The following is an 18,866-nucleotide window of genomic DNA, read 5'->3' on the forward strand; positions in this document are numbered from 1 at the left end:
GGGTTACTGTTAGGTTCCGGGTTAGGGTAAGGTTCCGGGTTAGGGTTAGGTTCCGGGTTAGGGTTATGGTTATTTTCCGGGTTAGGGTTAGTTTCCGGGTTAGGGTTAGTTTCCGGGTTAGGGTTAGGTACCGGGTTAGGGTTTGCGTTAGGTTCCAGGTTAGGGTTAGTTTCCCGGTTAGGGTTATGTTCCGGGTTAGGGTTAGTTTCCGGGTTAGGATTAGGTTCTTGGTTAGGGTTAGGGTTAGGGTTAGGGTTAGGTTCCGGTTTAGGTTTCGGTTTAGGGTGCAGGTTAGGGTTAGGTTCCGGGATAGGGTTAGGGTTAGGGTTAGGTTCCGGGTTAAGTTCCTGGTTAGGTTCCGGGTTAGGTTCTGGGTTAGGGTTAGGTTCTGGGTTAGGGTTAGGGTTAGGTTCCGTGTTAGGGTTAGGTTCCGGGTTAGGGTTAGGTTCCGGGTTATTGTTAGGGTTAGGTTCCGGGTTAGGGTTACTGTTAGGTTCCGGGTTATGGTATGGTTCCGTGTTAGGGTTAGGTTCCGGGTTAGGGTTATGGTTAGTTTCCGGGTTAGGGTTAGTTTCCGGATTAGGGTTAGTTTCCGGTTTAGGGTTAGGTACCGGGTTAGGGTTAGCGTTAGGTTCCAGGTTAGGGTTAGTTTCCCGGTTAGGGTTATGTTCCGGGTTAGGGTTAGTTTCCGGGTCAGGATTAGGTTCTTGGTTAGGGTTAGGGTTAGGGTTAGGGTTAGGTTCCGGTTTAGGTTTCGGTTTAGGGTGCGGGTTAGGGTTAGGTTCCGGGATAGGGTTAGGGTTAGGGTTAGGTTCCGGGTTAAGTTCCGGGTTAGGTTCCGGGTTAGGTTCTGGGTTAGGGTTAGGTTCTGGGTTAGGGTTAGGGTTAGGTTCCGGGTTAGGGTTAGGTTCCGGTTTAGGATTAGGTTCCGGGTTAGGGTAAGGTTCCGGGTTAGGGTTAGGGTTAGTTTCCGGGTAAGGGTTAGGTTCCGGGTTAGGGTTAGGTTCCGGGTTAGGGTTAACGTAAGGGTTAGGGTTAGGTTACGGGTTAGGGTTAGGTTCCGGGTTAGGGTTAGGGTTATGTTCCGGGTTAGGGTTAGGTTCCGGGTTAGGGTTAGGTTCCGTGTTAGAGTTAGGGTTAGGTTCCGGTTTAGGGTTAGGTTCCGGGTTAGATTCCGGGTAGGTTCTGGGTTAGGGTTAGGTTCCGGGTTAGGTTCCGGGTTAGGTTCTGGGTTACGTTCCGGGTTAGGTTCCCGGTTAGGTTCCAGGTTAGGTTCTGGGTTAGGGTTAGGTTCCAGGTTAGGGTTAGGTTCTGGGTTAGGGTTTGGTTCCAGGTTAGGGTTAGGTTCCGGGTTAGGGTTAGGGTTAGGTTCCGGGTTATGTTCCGGGTTAGGGTTAGGTTCCGGGTTAGGGTTAGGGTTAGGGTTAGGTTCTGGGTTATGTTCCGGGTTAAGTTCGGATTATGGTCAGGTTCCGGGTTAGGGTTAGGGTTTGGGTTAGAGTTAGGGTTCGGGTTAGGGTTAGGGTTAAGGTTAGCGTAAGGGTTAGGGTTAGGGTTAGGGTTAGTGTTAGTGTTAGGGTTAGGGTTTGGGTTAGGGTTAGGGTTAGGGTTAGTGTTAGGGTTAGGGTTAGGGTTGTGATCGCTTCGGCAGCACATATACTAAAATTGGAACGATACAGAGAAGATTAGCATGGCCCCTGCGCATCTGGATAATTTGGTTCACTTACCTCATTGGGAAGCTGCCGTTACGGCCCGTTTTGCGCAATACGAATTTTTGCCGGAATGGGTCTCTGAACGTCGTTTCGGGGCAACTTATGGAGCTTTATATATTTGCCCCACCTAGTTATGTGCATCTGGTGAGTTTAGTTCACTTACCTCATTGGGAAGTTGCCGTTACGGCCCAATTTGCACAATATGAGTTTTTGCCCAGAACGGGTATCTGAACGTGGTTTTGGGGCAACTTTTGGAGCTTTCTATATTTGTCCTACCTTGTCATGTGCATCTGGTGAGTTTGGTTCACTTACCTCATTGAGAAGTTGCCGTTACGGCTCAATTTGCCCAATACTTGTTTTTGTCCAGAATGGGTATCTGAACATGGTTTCGGGGTATCTTTTGGAGCTTTCTGTATTTGCCCCACCCAGTTATGTGCATATGGTGAGTTTGGTTCACTTCCCTTATTGGAAAGGCGCCATTACGGCCCATTTGCGCAATACACTTTTTTGCCAGGAACGGGTAACTAAACGTAGTTTTCGGGCAACTTTTGGAGCTGTCTATATTTGTCCTACCTTGTCATGTGCATCTGGTGAGTTTGGTTCACTTACCTCATTGGGAAGTTGCCGTTACTGCCTGTTTTGCGCAATACGCGTTTTTGCCAGGAACTGGTATCTGAACTTTGTTTTGGGGCAACTTTAGGAGCTGTGTATGTTTGTCCCAACTTGTCATGTGCATCTGGTGAGTTTGGTTCTGGGTTAGGTTCCGGGTTAAGGTTAGGTTCCGGGTTTGGTTCCGGGTTAGGATTAGGTTCCGGGTTAGGGTTAGGTTGCGGGTTAGGGTTAGGTTCCGGGTTAGGGTTAGGGTTAGGGTTAGGTTCCGGATTAGGGTAAGGTTCCTGTTTAGGGTTAGGTTCCGTGTTAGGGTTAGGGTTAGGTTACGGGTTAGGGTTAGGGTTAGGTACCGGGTTAGGGTTAGGTTCCGGGTTAGGGTTAGGTTCCGGGTTAGGTTCCGGGTTAGGTTCCGGGTTAGGGTACGGGTTAGGGTCCGGGTTAGGGTCCGGGTTAAGGTTAGGTTCCGGGTTAGGGTTAGGGTTAGGTTCCGGGTTAGGGTTAGGTTTCGGGTTAGGGTTAGGTTCCGGGTTATTGTTAGGGTTAGGTTCCGGGTTAGGGTTACTGTTAGGTTCCTTGTTAGGGAAAGGTTCCGGGTTAGGGTTAGGTTCCGGGTTAGGGTTAGGGTTATGTTCCGGGTTAGGGTTAGGTTCCGGGTTAGGGTTAGGTCCCGGGTTAGGGTTAGGGTTAGGTTCCAGGTTAGGGTTAGTTTCCGGGTTAGGGTTAGGTTTCGGGATCGGTTCCGGGTTAGGTTCCGGTTTAGGTTCCGGGTTAGGGTCCGGGTTAGGGTCCGGGTTAGGGTTATGTTCCGGGTTAGGGTTAGGTTCCGGGTTAGGGTTAGGTTCCGGGTTAGGGTTAGGTTCCGGGTTACAGTTAGGTTAGGGTTAGGGTTAGGTTCTGGGTTTTGGTTAGGTTCCGGGTTTGGTTCCGGGTTAAGTTCCTGGTTAGGTTCCGGTTTAGGGTCCGGGTTACGTTCCATGTTAGGGTTAGATTCCGGGTTAGTGTTAGGTTCCGGGTTAGGGTTAGGTTCCAGGTTAGGGTTAGGTTCCGGGTTAGGGTTAGGGTCCGGGTTAGGTTCCGGGTTAGGTTCCGGGTTAGGTTCCGGGTTAGGGTGCGGATTAGGGTTAGTTTCTGGGTTAGGGTTAGGTTCCGGGTTAGGGTTAAGGTTAGGTTCCAGGTTAGGTTCCGGTTTAGGTTCTGGGTTAGGGTTAGGTTCCGGGTTAGGGTTAGGGTTAGGTTCCGGGTTAGGGTTAGGTTCCGGTTTAGGGTTAGGTTCGGGGTTAGGTTTAGGGTTAGGGTTAGGGTTAGGGTTAGGGTGAGTGTTAGGGTTAGGTTCCCGGTTAGGGTTAGATTCCGGGTTAGGGTTAGGTTCTGGGTTAGGGTTAGGTTCCGGGTTAGGGTTAGGGTTATGTTCCGGGTTAGGGTTAGGTTCCGGGTTAGGGTTAGGTCCCGGGTTAGGGTTAGGGTTAGGTTCCAGGTTAGGGTTAGTTTCCGGGTTAGGGTTAGGTTTCGGGATCGGTTCCGGGTTAGGTTCCGGTTTAGGTTCCGGGTTAGGGTCCGGGTTAGGGTCCGGGTTAGGGTTATGTTCCGGGTTAGGGTTAGGTTCCGGGTTAGGGTTAGGTTCCGGGTTACAGTTAGGTTAGGGTTAGGGTTAGGTTCTGGGTTTTGGTTAGGTTCCGGGTTTGGTTCCGGGTTATGTTCCAGGTTAGGTTCCGGTTTAGGTTCCGGGTTACGTTCCATGTTAGGGTTAGATTCCGGGTTAGGGTTAGGTTCCGGGTTAGGGTTAGGTTCCAGTTTAGGGTTAGGTTCCAGGTTAGGGTTAGGGTCCGGGTTAGGTTCCGAGTTAGGTTCCGGGTTAGGTTCCGGGTTAGTGTGCGGATTAGGGTTAGTTTCCGGGTTAGGGTTAGGTTCTGGGTTAGGGTTAAGGTTAGGTTCCAGGTTAGGTTCCGGTGTAGGTTCTGGGTTAGGGTTAGGTTCCGGGTTAGGGTTAGGGTTAGGTTCCGGGTTAGGGTTAGGTTCCGGTTTAGGGTTAGGTTCGGGGTTAGGTTTAGGGTTAGGGTTAGGGTTAGGGTTAGGGTGAGGGTTAGGGTTAGGTTCCCGGTTAGGGTTAGATTCCGGGTTAGGGTTAGGTTCTGGGTTAGGGTTAGGTTCCGGGTTAGGGTTAGGTTCCGGGTTAGGGTTAGCGTTAGGTTCCGGGTTAGGGTTAGGTTCCGGGTGAGGGTTAGTGTTAGGTTCTGGGTAAGGGTTAGGTTCCGGTTCCGGTTTAGGTTCCGGTTTAAGTTTAGATTCCTGGTTAGGGTTAGGGTTAGTTTCCGGGTTAGAGTAAGGTTCTGGGTAAGGGTTAGAGTTAGGTTCCGGGTTAGGGTTAGGTTCCGGGTTAGGGTTAGGTTCCGGTTTACGGTTATGGTTCGGGTTAGGTTCCGGATTAGGGTTAGGTTCCGGGTTAGGGTTAGGTTCCGGGTTAGGGTTAGGTTCCGGGTTAGGGTTAGGTTCCGTGTTAGGGTTAGCGTTAGGTTCCGGGTTAGGGTTAGGTTCCGGGTTAGGGTTAGGGTTAGGTTCTGGGTAAGGGTTAGGTTCCGGTTCCGGTTTAGGTTCCTGGTTAAGTTTAGGTTCCGGGTTAGGGTTAGTTTCCGGGTTAGGGTAAGGTTCTGGGTTAGGGTTAGGGTTAGGTTCCGGGTTAGGGTTAGGGTTAGGGTTAGGGTTAGGGTTGTGCTCGGGTTAGGGTTAGGGTTAGGGTTAGGGTTAGGGTTAGGGTTAGGGTTAGGGTTAGGGTTAGGGTTAGGGTTAGGGTTAGGGTTAGGGTTAGGGTTAGGGTTAGGGTTAGGGTTAGGGTTAGGGTTAGGGTTAGGGTTAGGGTTAGGTTCCGGGTTAAGGTTAGCGTTAGGTTCCGCGTTTGGGTTAGTTTCCGGGTTAGGTTTAGGGTTAGGTTCCGGGTTAGGGTTAGGTTCCTGGTTAGGGTTAGGTTCCGGGATAGGGTTAGGGTTAGGTTCCGGGTTAGGGTTAGGTTCCGTGTTAGGGTTAGCGTTAGGTTCCGGGTTAGGGTTAGGTTCCGGGTTAGGGTTAGGGTTAGGTTCTGGGTAAGGGTTAGGTTCCGGTTCCGGTTTAGGTTCCTGGTTAAGTTTAGGTTCCGGGTTAGGGTTAGTTTCCGGGTTAGGGTAAGGTTCTGGGTTAGGGTTAGGGTTAGGTTCCGGGTTAGGGTTAGGGTTAGGGTTAGGGTTAGGGTTGTGCTCGGGTTAGGGTTAGGGTTAGGGTTAGGGTTAGGGTTAGGGTTAGGGTTAGGGTTAGGGTTAGGGTTAGGGTTAGGGTTAGGGTTAGGGTTAGGGTTAGGGTTAGGGTTAGGGTTAGGGTTAGGGTTAGGGTTAGGGTTAGGGTTAGGGTTAGGTTCCGGGTTAAGGTTAGCGTTAGGTTCCGCGTTTGGGTTAGTTTCCGGGTTAGGTTTAGGGTTAGGTTCCGGGTTAGGGTTAGGTTCCTGGTTAGGGTTAGGTTCCGGGATAGGGTTAGGTTCCGGGTTAGGGTTAGGTTCCGGGTTAGGTTCTGGGTTAGGGTTAGGTTCCGGGTTAGGGTTAGGGTTATGTTCCGGATTAGGGTTAGGTTCCGGTTTAGGGTTAGGTTCGGGGTTAGGGTTAGGGTTAGGTTCCGGGTTAGGGTTAGGTTCCGGGTTAGGGTTAGGTTCTGGGTTAGGGTTAGGTTCCGGGTTAAGGTTAGCGTTAGGTTCCGGGTTTGGGTTAGTTTCCGGGTTAGGTTTAGGGTTAGGTTCCGGGTTAGGGTTAGGTTCCTGGTTAGGGTTAGGTTCCGGGTTAGGGTTAGGTTCCGGGTTAGGTTCTGGGTTAGGGTTAGGTTCCGGGTTAGGGTTAGGGTTAGGTTCCGGATTAGGGTTAGGTTCCGGTTTAGGGTTAGGTTCGGGGTTAGGGTTAGTGTTAGGTTCCGGGTTAGGGTTAGGTTCCGGGTTAGGTTCCGGGTTAGGTTCCGGGTTAGGTTAGGGTTAGGTTCCGGGTTAGGTTCCGGGTTAGTTTCCGGGTTAGGTTCCGGGTTAGGTTCCGGGTTAGGGTTAAGTTCCTGGTTAGGGTTAGGTTCCGGGTTAGGGTTAGGGTTATGGTTAGGTTCCACGTTAGGGTTAGGGATAGGGTTAGGGTTAGGGTTAGGGTTAGGGTTAGGGTTGTGCTCGCTTCGGCAGCACATATACTAAAATTGGAACGATACAGAGAAGATTAGCATGGCCCCTGTGCATCTGGTGAGTTTGGTTCACTTACCTCATTGGGAAGCTGCCGTTACAGCCCGTTTTGCGCAATACGAGTATTTGCCGTAATGGTTATCTGAACATTGTTTCGGGGAAACTTATGGAGCTTTATATATTTGACCCACCTAGTTATGTGCATATGGTGAGTTTGGTTCACTTCCATTATTGGGAAGCTGCTGTTACGGCCCAGTTTGCGCAATACGAGTATTTGCAAGGAACGGGTAACTGATCGTGGTTTGGGGGCAACTTTTGGAGCTTTCTGTTTTTGTCCCACCTTGTCATGTGTATCTGGTCAGTTTGGTTCACTTTCCTCATTGGGAAGCTGCTTTTACGTCCCGGTTTGTGCAATATGAGTTTTTGCAGTGAACGGGTAACTGAACGTGGTTTTGGGGTAACTTTTGGAGCTTTCTTTATTTGCCCCATCTAGTTATGTGCATCTGGTGAGTTTGGTTCACTTACCTCATTGGGAAGTTGCCGTTATGGCCCATTTTGTGCAATACACTTTTTCTTCCAGAAGGTGTATCTGAACGTGGTATTGGGGTAACTTTTGGAGCTTTCTATATTTGTCCCACCTTGTCTTGTGCATCTAGTGAGTTTGCTTCACTTTCCTAATTGGGAAGCTGCTTTTACGGTACTTTTTGCGCAATACGCTTTTTGCCCAGAATGGGTTACTGAACGTGGTTTGGTGGCAACTTTTGGAGCTCTCTATATTTGTCCCTTCCGCAAGAATGGGTGTCAGAATGTTGTTTTGGTACAACATTTGGAGCTTTCTATATTTGTCCGACCTTGTCATGTGCATCTGGTGAGTTTGGTTCACTTTCCTCATTGGGAAGCTGCTTTTAAGGCCCGTTTTGCGCAATATGCGTTTTTCCCCAGAACAGGTATCTAAACGTGGTTTTGTGGTAACTTTTGGAGCTTTCTATATTTGTCCCACCTTGTCATGAGCATCTTTTGAGTTTGGTTCACTTTCCTCATTGGGAAGCTGCTTTTACGGTACGTTTTGCGCAATATGCCTTTTTGCCCAAAACGGGTTTCTGAACGTGGTTTGGGGGCAACTTTTGAAGCTTTCTATATTTGTCCCTTCCGCAAGAACGGGTGTTAGAACGTTGTTTTTGGTGCAACTTTTGGAGCTTTCTGTATTTGTCCCAACTTGTCATGTGCATCTTGTGAGTTTGGTTCACTTACCTCATTGGGAAGTTGCCGTTACGGCCTGTTTTGCGCAATTCGAGTTTTTGACGGAATGGGTATCTGAACGTCGTTTCGCGGTAACTTATGGAGCTGTCCATATTTGTCCCAACTTTTCATGTGTATCTGGTGAGTTTGGTTCACTTACCTCATTGGAAGCTGCCGTTACGGACCATTTTGGGCAATACGAGTTTTTGCCGGAATGAGTATCTGAACGTCGTTTCGGGGCAACTTATGGATCTTTCTATATTTGCCTAACCCTAACCCGGTTAGGTTCCGGGTTAGGGTTAGTTTCCGGGTTAGGGTTATGGTTAGGTTCCGGGTTAGGGTTACTATTAAGGTTAGGTTCCGGGTTAGGGTTAGGTTCCGGGTTAGGGTTAGTGTTAGGTTCCGTTTTAGGGTTAGAGTTAGGTTCCGGGTTAGGGTTAGGTTCCGGGTTAGGGTTAGGTTCCGGGTTAGGGTTAGGTTCCAGGTTAGGGTTAGGGTAAGGTTTAGTTTCCGGGTTAGGGTTAGTTTCGGGGTTAGGGTTAGGGTTACGTTCCGGGTTAGGGTTAGGTTCCAGGTTAAGGTTAGGTTCCGGGTTAGGGTTAGGGTTAGGTTCCGGGTTAGTGTTAGGTTCCGGGTTAGGGTTAGTTTCCGGGTTAGGGTTAGTTTCCGGGTTAGGGTTAGGTTCCGGGTTAGGGTTAGGTTCCGGGTTAGGGTAAGGGTTAGGTTCCGAGTTAGGGTTAGGTTCCGGGTTAGGGTTAGGGTTAGGGTTAGGGTTAGGGTTAGGGTTAGGGTTAGGGTTAGAGTTAGGGTTAGGGTTAGGGTTAGGGTTGTGCTCGCTTCGGCAGCACATATACTAAAATAGGAACGATACAGAGAAGATTAGCATGGCCCCTGCGCATCTGGTGATTTTGGTTCACTTACCACATTGGGAAGCTGCCGTTACGGCCCGTTTTGCGCAATATGAGTTTTTGCCCAGAACGAGTATCTGAACGTGGTTTGGGGGCAACTTACAGAGCTTTCTCTATTTGCCCCACCTTGTCATGTGCATCTGGTGAGTTTGGTTCACTTACCTCATTGGGAAGTTGCCGTTACGGTCCAATTTGCGCAATACGCGTTTTTGCCCAGAACGGATATCTGAACGTGGTTTTGGGGCAACTTTTGGAGCTTTCTATATTTGTCCTACTTTGTCATGTGCATTTGGTGAGTTTGGATCACTTACCTCATTGGGAAGTTGCCGTTACGCACCAATTTGCGCAATACGCATTATTGCCCCGAACGGGTATCTGAACGTCGTTTCGTGGTAACTTTGGGAGCTTTCTATATTTGCGCCACCTAGTTATGTGCATATGGTGAGTTTGGTTCACTTTCCTTATTGGGAAGATGCCGTTAAGGCCCATTTGCGCAGTATGCGTTTTTACCCATAACGGGTATCTGAACGTGATTTTGGGGGAACTTTTGGAGCTGTTTATATTTGTCCCAACTTGTCATGTGCATCTGGATAGTTTGGTTCACTTACCTCATTGGGAAGCTGCCGTTACGGCCCGTTTTGCGCAATACGAGTTTTTGCAGGAATGGGTGTCTGAACATCGTTTCTGGGCAACTTGCGGAGCTTTCTATATTTGCGCCACCTTGTCATGTGCATCTGGTGAGTTTGGTTCACTTACCTCATTGGGAAGCTGCCGTTACGGCCCGTTTTGCGCAATACGCGTTTTTGCCCAGAACGGCTATCTCAACGTGGTTTTGGGATAACTTTTGGAGCTTTCTATATTTGCCCCACCTAGTTATGTGCATATGGTGCGTTTTGTTCACTTCCCTTATTGGGAAGGTGCCGTTACGGCTCATTTTGCGCAATACGCATTTTTGCCAGGAATGGGTCACTGAACATGGTTTTGGGGCAACTTTTGGAGCTTTCTGTATTTGTCCCAACTTGTCATGTGCATCTGGTGAGTTTGGTTCACATACCTCATTGGGAAGCTGCCGTTACGGCCCATTTTGCGCAATACACTTTTTTGAACGGAACGGGTATCTGAACGTGGTTTTGGTGTAACTTTTGGAGCTTTCTATATATGTCCCACCTTGTCTTGTGCATCTAGTGAGTTTGGTTCACTTACCTCATTGGGAAGTTGCCGTTATGGCCCATTTTCGCAATACGCGTTTTCGGCAAAAACGGGTTTTAGAACGTGGTTTTGGGGCAACTTTTGGAGCTTTCTATATTTGCCCCACCTTATCATGTGCATCTGGATAGTTTTGTTCACTTACCTCATTGGAAAGATGCAGTTACGGCCCATTTTGCGGAATACGCGTCTTTGCCAGGAACGGGTTACTGAATGTGGTTTTGGGGCAACTTTTGCAGCTTTCTATATTTGTCCTACCTTGATATGTACATCTGGTGAGTTTGGTTCACTTACCTTATTGGGAAGCTGCCGTTACGACCCATTTTGCGCAATACACGTTTTCTGCCGGAAAGCGTATCTGAACGTGGTTTTGGGGTAACTTTTGGAGCTTTCAATGTATGTCCCACCTTGTCTTGTGCATCTAGTGAGTTTGGTTCACTTACCTCATTGGGAAGGTGCCGTTACGGCCCATTTTCGCAATACGCGTTTTCCGCAAAAACGGGTATTAGAACGTGGTTTTGGGGCAACTTTTGGAGCTTTCTATATTTGTCCCAACTTGTCATGTGCATCTGGATAGTTTGGATCACTTAACTCATTGGGAAGCTGCCGTTATGACCCATTTTGCGCAATACGCGTTTCTGCCAGAAACGCGTATCTGAACGTGGTTCTGGGGTAACTTTTAGAGCTTTCCATATTTGCCCCACCTAGTTATGTGCATATGGTGAGTTTTGTTAACTTCCCTTATTGGGAAGGTGCCATTACGGCTCATTTTGCGCAATACGCGTTTTTGCCAGGAATGGGTAACTGAACGTGGTTTTGGGGCAACTTTTGGAGTATTCTATATTTGTCCTACCTTGTCTTGTGCATCTATTGAGTTTGGTTCACTTACCTCATTGGGAAGTTGCCGTTACGGCCCATTTTCGCAATACGCGTTTTCAGCAAAAACGGGTTTTAGAACGTGGTTTTGTTGCAACTTTTGGAGCTTTCTATATTTGTCCCAACTTGTCATGTGCATCTGGATAGTTTGGTTCACTTACCTCATTGGGAAGCTGCCGTTACGGCCCATTTTGCGCAATACGCGTCTTTGCCAGGAACGGGTAACTGAACGTGGTTTTGGGGCAACTTTTGGAGCTTTCTATATTTGTCCTACCTTGTCATGTGCATCTGGTGAGTTTGGTTCACGTACCTCATTGGGAAGCTGCCGTTACGTACCATTTTGCGCAATACAGGTTTTCTGCCGGAAAGGGTATCTGAACGTGGTTTTGGGGTAACTTTTGGAGCTTTCTATGTATGCCCCACCTTGTCTGGTGCATCTAGTGAGTTTTGTTCACTTACCTCATTGGGAAGGTGCCGTTACGGCCCATTTTCGCAATACGCGTTTTCCGCAAAAAGGGTATTAGAACGTGGTTTTGGGGCAACTTTTGGAGATTTCTATATTTGTCCCAACTTGTCATGTGCATCTGGATAGTTTGGTTCACTTACCTCATTGGGAAGCTGCCGTTACGGCCCATTTTGCGCAATATGCGTTTTTGCCAGGAACGGGTAACTGAACGTGGTTTTGGGGCAACTTTAGGAGCTGTGTATATTTGTCCCAACTTATCATGTGCATCTGGTTAGCTTCCGGGTTAGGTTCCGGGTTAGGGTTAGGTTGCGGGTTAGGGTTAGGTTGCGGGTTAGGGTTAGGTTCCGGGTTAGGGTTAGGGTTAGGTTCCAGGTTAGGGATAGGGTTAGGGTTAGGATCCGTTTTAGGGTTAGGTTCCGTGTTAGGGTTAGTTTCCGTGTTAGGGTTAGGGTTAGGTTCCGGGTTAGGGTTAGGATTTGGTTCCGGGTTAGGGTTAGGTTCCGGGTTAGGGTTAGGTTCCGGGTTAGGTTCCGGGTTATGGTTAGGTTCCGGGTTAGGGTTAGGGTTAGGTTCCGGGTTAGGGTTAGGTTCCGGGATAGGGTTAGGTTCCCGGTTATTGTTAAGGTTAGGTTCCGGGTTAGGGTTACTGTTATGTTCCGGGTTAGGGTTAGGTTCCGGGTTAGGGTTAGGTTCCGGGTTAGGGTTATGGTTAGTTTCCGGATTAGGGTTAGGTTCTGGGTAAGGGTTAGGGTTAGGGTTAGGGTTAGGGTTAGGGTAAGGGTAAGGGTTAGGGTTAGGTCCAGGTTAGGTTTAGGTTTAGGGTTAGGGTTAGGTTTAGGGTTAGGGTTAGGGTTAGGGTTAGGGTTCACTTACCAATGAACCTCACAATGAGGTTCACTTACCTCATTGGGAAGGTGCCGTTACGGCCCATTTTCGCAATACCCGTTTTCCGCAAAAACGGGTATTAGAACGTGGTTTTGGGGCAACTTTCAGAGCTTTCTATATTTGTCCCAACTTGTCTTGTGCATCTGGATAGTTTGGATCACTTAACTCATTGGGAAGCTGATGTTACAGCCCGTTTTGCGCAATACGAGCTTTTCCCGGAATGGGTCTCTGAACATCGTTTCGGGGCAACTTATGGAGCTTTATATATTTGCCCCAACTTGTGATGAGCATCTGGTGAGTTTGGTTCACTTCCCTCATTGGGAAGTTGCCGTTACAGCCCAATTTCCTCAATACGCGTTTTTGCCAGGAACGGGTATCTGAACGTGGTTTTGGGGCAACTTTTGAAGCATTCTATATATGTCCCACCTTGTCTTGTACATCTAGTGAGTTTGGATCACTTATCTCATTGGGAAGCTGCCATTATGGCCCGTTTTGCGCAATACGAGTTTTTGCCGGAATTGGTGTACGAACATCGTTTCTGGGCAACTTATGGAGCTTTCCATTTTTGCCCCACCTAGTTATGTGCATATGTTGAGTTTTGTTCACTTCCTTTATTGGGAAGGTGCCGTTACGGCTCATTTTGCGCAATACACGTTTTTGCTAGGAACGGGTAACTGAACGTGGTTTTGGGGTAACTTTTGGAGCTTTCTATATTTGTCCTACCTTGTCATGTGCATCTGGTGAGTTTGGTTCACTTACCTCATTGGGAAGGTGCCGTTACGGCCCATTTTCACAATACGCGTTTTCTGCCGGAAAGGGTATCTGAACGTGGTTTGGGGGCAACTTTTGGAGCTTTCTGTATTTGTCCCAACTTGTCATGTGCATCTGGTGAGTTTGGTTCAGTTACCTCATTTGGAAGCTGCCGTTGCGGCCCATTTTGCGCAATACACGTTTTTGACCGGAACGGGTATCTGAACGTGGTTTTGGGGTAACTTTTGAAGCTTTCTATATATGTCCCACCTTGTCTTGTGCATCTAGTGAGTTTGGTCAACTTATATCATTGGGAAGGTGCCGTTACGGCCCATTTTCGCAATACTCGTTTTCGGCAAAAACGGTTTTTAGAACGTGGTTTTGGGGAAACTTTTGGAGCTTTCTATATTTGTCCCAACTTGTCATGTGCATCTGGATAGTTTGGTTCACTAACCTCATTTTGAAGCTGCCGTTACGAACCATTTTGCGCAATACACGTTTCTGCCAGGAAAGGGTAACTGAACGTGGTTTTGGGGCAACTTTTGGAGCTTTCTATATTTGTCCTACATTGTCATGTGCATCTGGTGAGTTTGGTTCACTTACCTCATTGGGAAGGTGCCATTAAGTCCAATTTTCTCAATACACGTTTTCTGCCGGAAAGGGTATCTGAACGTTGTTTGGGGGTAACTTTTGGAGCTTTCTATATATGACCCACCTTGTCTTGTACATCTAGTGAGTTTGGTTCACTTACCTCATTGGGAAGTTGCCGTTACGTCCCAATTTGCACAATAAGCGTTTTTGCCCAGAACGGGTATCTGAATGTGGTTTTGGGGCAACTTTTGGAGCTTTCTATATTTGTCCTACATTGTCATGTGCATCTGGATAGTTTGGTTCACTTACCTCATTGGGAAGGTGCCGTTACGGCCCATTTTCGCAATACGCGTTTTCTGCAAGAACGGGTATTAGAACGTGGTTTTGGGGGAACTTTTGGAGCTTTCTATGTATGTCCCACCTTGTCTTGTGCATCTAGTGAGTTTGGTTCACTTACCTCATTGGGAAGGTGCCGTTACGGCCCGTTTTCGCAATACGCGTTTTCCGCAAAAACGGGTATTAGAACGTGGTTTTGGGGCAACTTTTGGAGCTTTCTATATTTGTCCCAACTTGTCATGTGCATCTGGATAGTTTGGTTCACTAACCTCATTTTGAAGCTGCCGTTACGAACCATTTTGCGCAATACACGTTTCTGCCAGGAAAGGGTAACTGAACGTGGTTCTGGGGTAACTTTTGGAGCTTTCCATATTTTCCCCACCTAGTTATGTGCATATGGTGAGTTTTGTTCACTTCCCTTATTGGGAAGGTGCCGTTACGGCTCATTTTGTGCAATACTCGTTTTTGCCAGGAACGGGTAACTGAACGTGGTTTTGGGGCAACTTTTTGAGCTTTCTATATTTGTCCAACCTTGTCATGTGCATCTGGTGAGTTTGGTTCACTTACCTGATTGGGAAGCTCCCGTTACGGCCCATTTTCGCAATACACGTTTTCTGCCGGAAAGGGTATCTGAACGTGGTTTGGGGGCAACTTTTGGAGCTTTCTGTATCTGTCCCTACATGTCATGTGCATCTGGTGAGTTTGGTTCACTTACCTCATTGGGAAGGTGCCGTTACGGCAGAATATGCGCAATACGCGTTTTTGCCAGGAACGGGTATCTGAATGTGGTTTTGGGGTAACTTTTGAAGCTTTCTTTATATGTCCCACCTTGTCTTGTGCATCTAGTGAGTTTGGTTCACTTACCTCATTGGGAAGTTGCCGTTATGGCCCATTTTCGCAATACGTGTTTTCGGCGAAAACGGGTTTTAGAACGTGGTTTTGGGGCAACTTTTGGAGCATTCTATATTTGTCCCACCTTGTCATGTGCATCTGGATAGTTTGGTTCACTTACCTCATTGGGAAGGTGCCATTACGTCCCATTTTCTCAATACACGTTTTCTGCAGGAAAGGGTATCTGAACGTTGTTAGTGGGTAACTTTTGGAGCTTTCTATATTTGTCCTACCTTGTCATGTGCATCTGGTGAGTATGGTTCACTTACCTCATTGGGAAGGTGCCGTTACGGCCCATTTTCGCAATACGCGTTTTCTGCCGGAAAGGGTATCTGAACGTGGTTTGGGGGCAACTTTTGGAGCTTTCTGTATTTGTCCCAACTTGTCATGTGCATCTGGTGAGTTTGGTTCACTTACCTAATTTGCAAGCTGCAGTTACGGCCCATTATGCGCAATACACGTTTTTGACCGGAACGGGTATCTGAACGTGGTTTTGGGGTAACTTTTGAAGCTTTCTATATATGTCCCACCTTGTCATGTGCATCTGGATAGTTTGGTTCACGTACCTCATTGGGAAGGTGCCGTTACGGCCCATTTTCGCAATACGCGTTTTCAGAGCTTTCTATATTTGTCCCAACTTGTCTTGTGCATCTGGATAGTTTGGATCACTTAACTCATTGGGAAGCTCCCGTTACGGCCCATTTTCGCAATACACGTTTTCTGCCGGAAAGGGTATCTGAACGTGGTTTTGTGGCAACTTTTGGAGCTTTCTGTATTTGTCCCTATATGTCATGTGCATCTGGTGAGTTTGGTTCACTTACCTCATTGGGAAGTTGCCGTTACGGCAGAATATGCGCAATACGCGTTTTTGCCAGGAACGGGTATCTGAACGTGGTTTTGGGGTAACTTTTGAAGCTTTCTTTATATGTCCCACCTTGTCTTGTGCATCTAGTGAGTTTGGTTCACTTACCTCATTGGGAAGTTGCCGTTATGGCCCATTTTCGCAATACGTGTTTTCGGCAAAAACGGGTTTTAGAACGTGGTTTTGGGGCAACTTTTGGAGCATTCTATATTTGTCCCACGTTGTCATGTGCATCTGGATAGTTTGGTTCACTTACCTCATTGGGAAGGTGCCATTACGTCCCATTTTCTTAATACACGTTTTCTGCAGGAAAGGGTATCTGAACGTTGTTTGGGGGTAACTTTTGGACCTTTCTATATTTGTCCTTCCTTGTCATGTGCATCTGGTGAGTATGGTTCACTTACCTCATTGGGAAGGTGCCGTTACGGCCCATTTTCGCAATACGTGTTTTCTGCCGGAAAGGGTATCTGAACGTGGTTTGGGGGCAACTTTTGGAGCTTTCTGTATTTGTCCCAACTTGTCATGTGCATCTGGTGAGTTTGGTTCACTTACCTCATTTGGAAGCTGCAGTTACGGCCCATTTTGCGCAATACACGTTTTTGACCGGAACGGGTATCTGAACGTGGTTTTGGGGTAACTTTTGAAGCTTTCTATATATGTCCCACCTTGTCTTGTGCATCTAGTGAGTTTGGTTCACTTACCTCATTGGGAAGTTGCCGTTATGGCCCATTTTCGCAATACGTATTTTCGGCAAAAACGGGTTTTAGAACGTGGTTTTGGGGCAACTTTTGGAGCATTCTATATTTGTCCCAACTTGTCATGTGCATCTGGATAGTTTGGTTCACTTACCTCATTGGGAAGGTGCCGTTACGGCCCATTTTCGCAATACGCGTTTTCCGCAAAAACGGGTATTAGAACGTGGTTTTGGGGCAACTTTCAGAGCTTTCTATATTTGTCCCAAATTGTCTTGTGCATCTGGATAGTTTGGATCACTTAACTCATTGGGAAGCTGCCGTTATGACCCATTTTGCGCAATACGCGTTTCTGCCGGGAACGGGTATCTCAACGTGGTTTCGGGGTAACTTTTGGAGCTTTCCATATTTGCCCCACCTAGTTATGTGCATATGGTGAGTTTTGTTCACTTCCCTTATTGGGAAGGTGCCGTTACGGCTCATTTTGCGCAATACGCGTTTTTGCCAGGAACGGGTAACTGAACGTGGTTTTGGGGCAACTTTTGGAGCTTTCTATATTTGTCCTACCTTGTCATGTGCATCTGGTTAGTTTGGTTCACTTACCTGATTGGGAAGCTCCCGTTACGGCCCATTTTCGCAATACACGTTTTCTGCCGGAAAGGGTATCTGAACGTGGTTTGGGGGCAACTTTTGGAGCTTTCTGTATCTGTCCCTACATGTAATGTGCATCTGGTGAGTTTGGTTCACTTACCTCATTGGGAAGGTGCCGTTACGGCAGAATATGCGCAATACGCGTTTTTGCCAGGAACGGGTATCTGAACGTGGTTTTGGGGTAACTTTTGAAGCTTTCTTTATATGTCCCACCTTGTCTTGTGCATCTAGTGAGTTTGGTTCACTTACCTCATTGGGAAGTTGCCGTTATGGCCCATTTTCGCAATACGTGTTTTCGGCGAAAACGGGTTTTAGAACGTGGTTTTGGGGCAACTTTTGGAGCATTCTATATTTGTCCCATGTTGTCATGTGCATCTGGATAGTTTGGTTCACTTACCTCATTGGGAAGGTGCCATTACGTCCCATTTTCTCAATACACGTTTTCTGCAGGAAAGGGTATCTGAACGTTGTTTGTGGGTAACTTTTGGAGCTTTCTATATTTGTCCTACCTTGTCATGTGCATCTGGTGAGTATGGTTCACTTACCTCATTGGGAAGGTGCCGTTACGGCCCATTTTCGCAATACGCGTTTTCTGCCGGAAAGGGTATCTGAACGTGGTTTGGGGGCAACTTTTGGAGCTTTCTGTATTTGTCCCAACTTGTCATGTGCATCTGGTGAGTTTGGTTCACTTACCTAATTTGCAAGCTGCAGTTACTGCCCATTATGCGCAATACCCGTTTTTGACCGGAACGGGTATCTGAACGTGGTTTTGGGGTAACTTTTGAAGCTTTCTATATATGTCCCACCTTGTCATGTGCATCTGGATAGTTTGGTTCACGTACCTCATTGGGAAGGTGCCGTTACGGCCCATTTTCGCAAAACGCGTTTTCCGCAAAAACGGGTATTAGAACGTGGTTTTGGGGCAACTTTCAGAGCTTTCTATATTTGTCCCAACTTGTCTTGTGCATCTGGATAGTTTGGATCACTTAACTCATTGGGAAGCTCCCGTTACGGCCCATTTTCGCAATACACGTTTTCTGCCGGAAAGGGTATCTGAACGTTGTTTGGGGGTAACTTTTGGAGCTTTCTATATATGACCCACCTTGTCTTGTACATCTAGTGAGTTTGGTTCACTTACCTCATTGGGAAGTTGCCGTTACGTCCCAATTTGCACAATAAGCGTTTTTGCCCAGAACGGGTATCTGAATGTGGTTTTGGGGCAACTTTTGGAGCTTTCTATATTTGTCCTACATTGTCATGTGCATCTGGATAGTTTGGTTCACTTACCTCATTGGGAAGGTGCCGTTACTGCCCATTTTCGCAATACGCGTTTTCTGCAAGAACGGGTATTAGAACGTGGTTTTGGGGGAACTTTTGGAGCTTTCTATGTATGTCCCACCTTGTCTTGTGCATCTAGTGAGTTTGGTTCACTTACCTCATTGGGAAGGTGCCGTTACGGCCCGTTTTCGCAATACGCGTTTTCCGCAAAAACGGGTATTAGAACGTGGTTTTGGGGCAACTTTCAGAGCTTTCTATATTTGTCCCAACGTGTCTTGTGCATCTGGATAGTTTGGATCACTTAACTCATTGGGAAGCTGCCGTTATGACCCTTGTTGCGCAATACGCGTTTCTGCCAGGAACGGGTATCTGAACGTGGTTCTGGGGTAACTTTTGGAGCTTTCCATATTTGCCCCACCTAGTTATGTGCATATGGTGAGTTTTGTTCACTTCCCTTATTGGGAAGGTGCCGTTACGGCTCATTTTGCGCAATACTCGTTTTTGCCAGGAACGGGTAACTGAACGTGGTTTTGGGGCAACTTTTTGAGCTTTCTATATTTGTCCAACCTTGTCATGTGCATCTGGTGAGTTTGGTTCACTTACCTGATTGGGAAGCTCCCGTTACGGCCCATTTTCGCAATACACGTTTTCTGCCGGAAAGGGTATCTGAACGTGGTTTGGGGGCAACTTTTGGAGCTTTCTGTATCTGTCCCTACATGTCATGTGCATCTGGTGAGTTTGGT

General features: G+C 47.5%; 3 pseudogenes; all 3 read left to right on the forward strand.

The window, feature by feature from the left end:
- The first annotated feature begins 1,635 nt into the window (after positions 1-1,635).
- On the forward strand, positions 1,636-1,704 carry LOC134411862 (U6 spliceosomal RNA; annotated as a pseudogene).
- Positions 1,705-6,479: 4,775 nt separating this feature from the next.
- Positions 6,480-6,548, forward strand: LOC134411860 (U6 spliceosomal RNA; annotated as a pseudogene).
- Positions 6,549-8,560: 2,012 nt separating this feature from the next.
- On the forward strand, positions 8,561-8,629 carry LOC134411861 (U6 spliceosomal RNA; annotated as a pseudogene).
- Positions 8,630-18,866: the final 10,237 nt, after the last annotated feature.

Source organism: Elgaria multicarinata, chromosome 20 (genome assembly GCF_023053635.1).
Source record: "Elgaria multicarinata webbii isolate HBS135686 ecotype San Diego chromosome 20, rElgMul1.1.pri, whole genome shotgun sequence".
Lineage (NCBI taxonomy): Eukaryota > Metazoa > Chordata > Lepidosauria > Squamata > Anguidae > Elgaria > Elgaria multicarinata.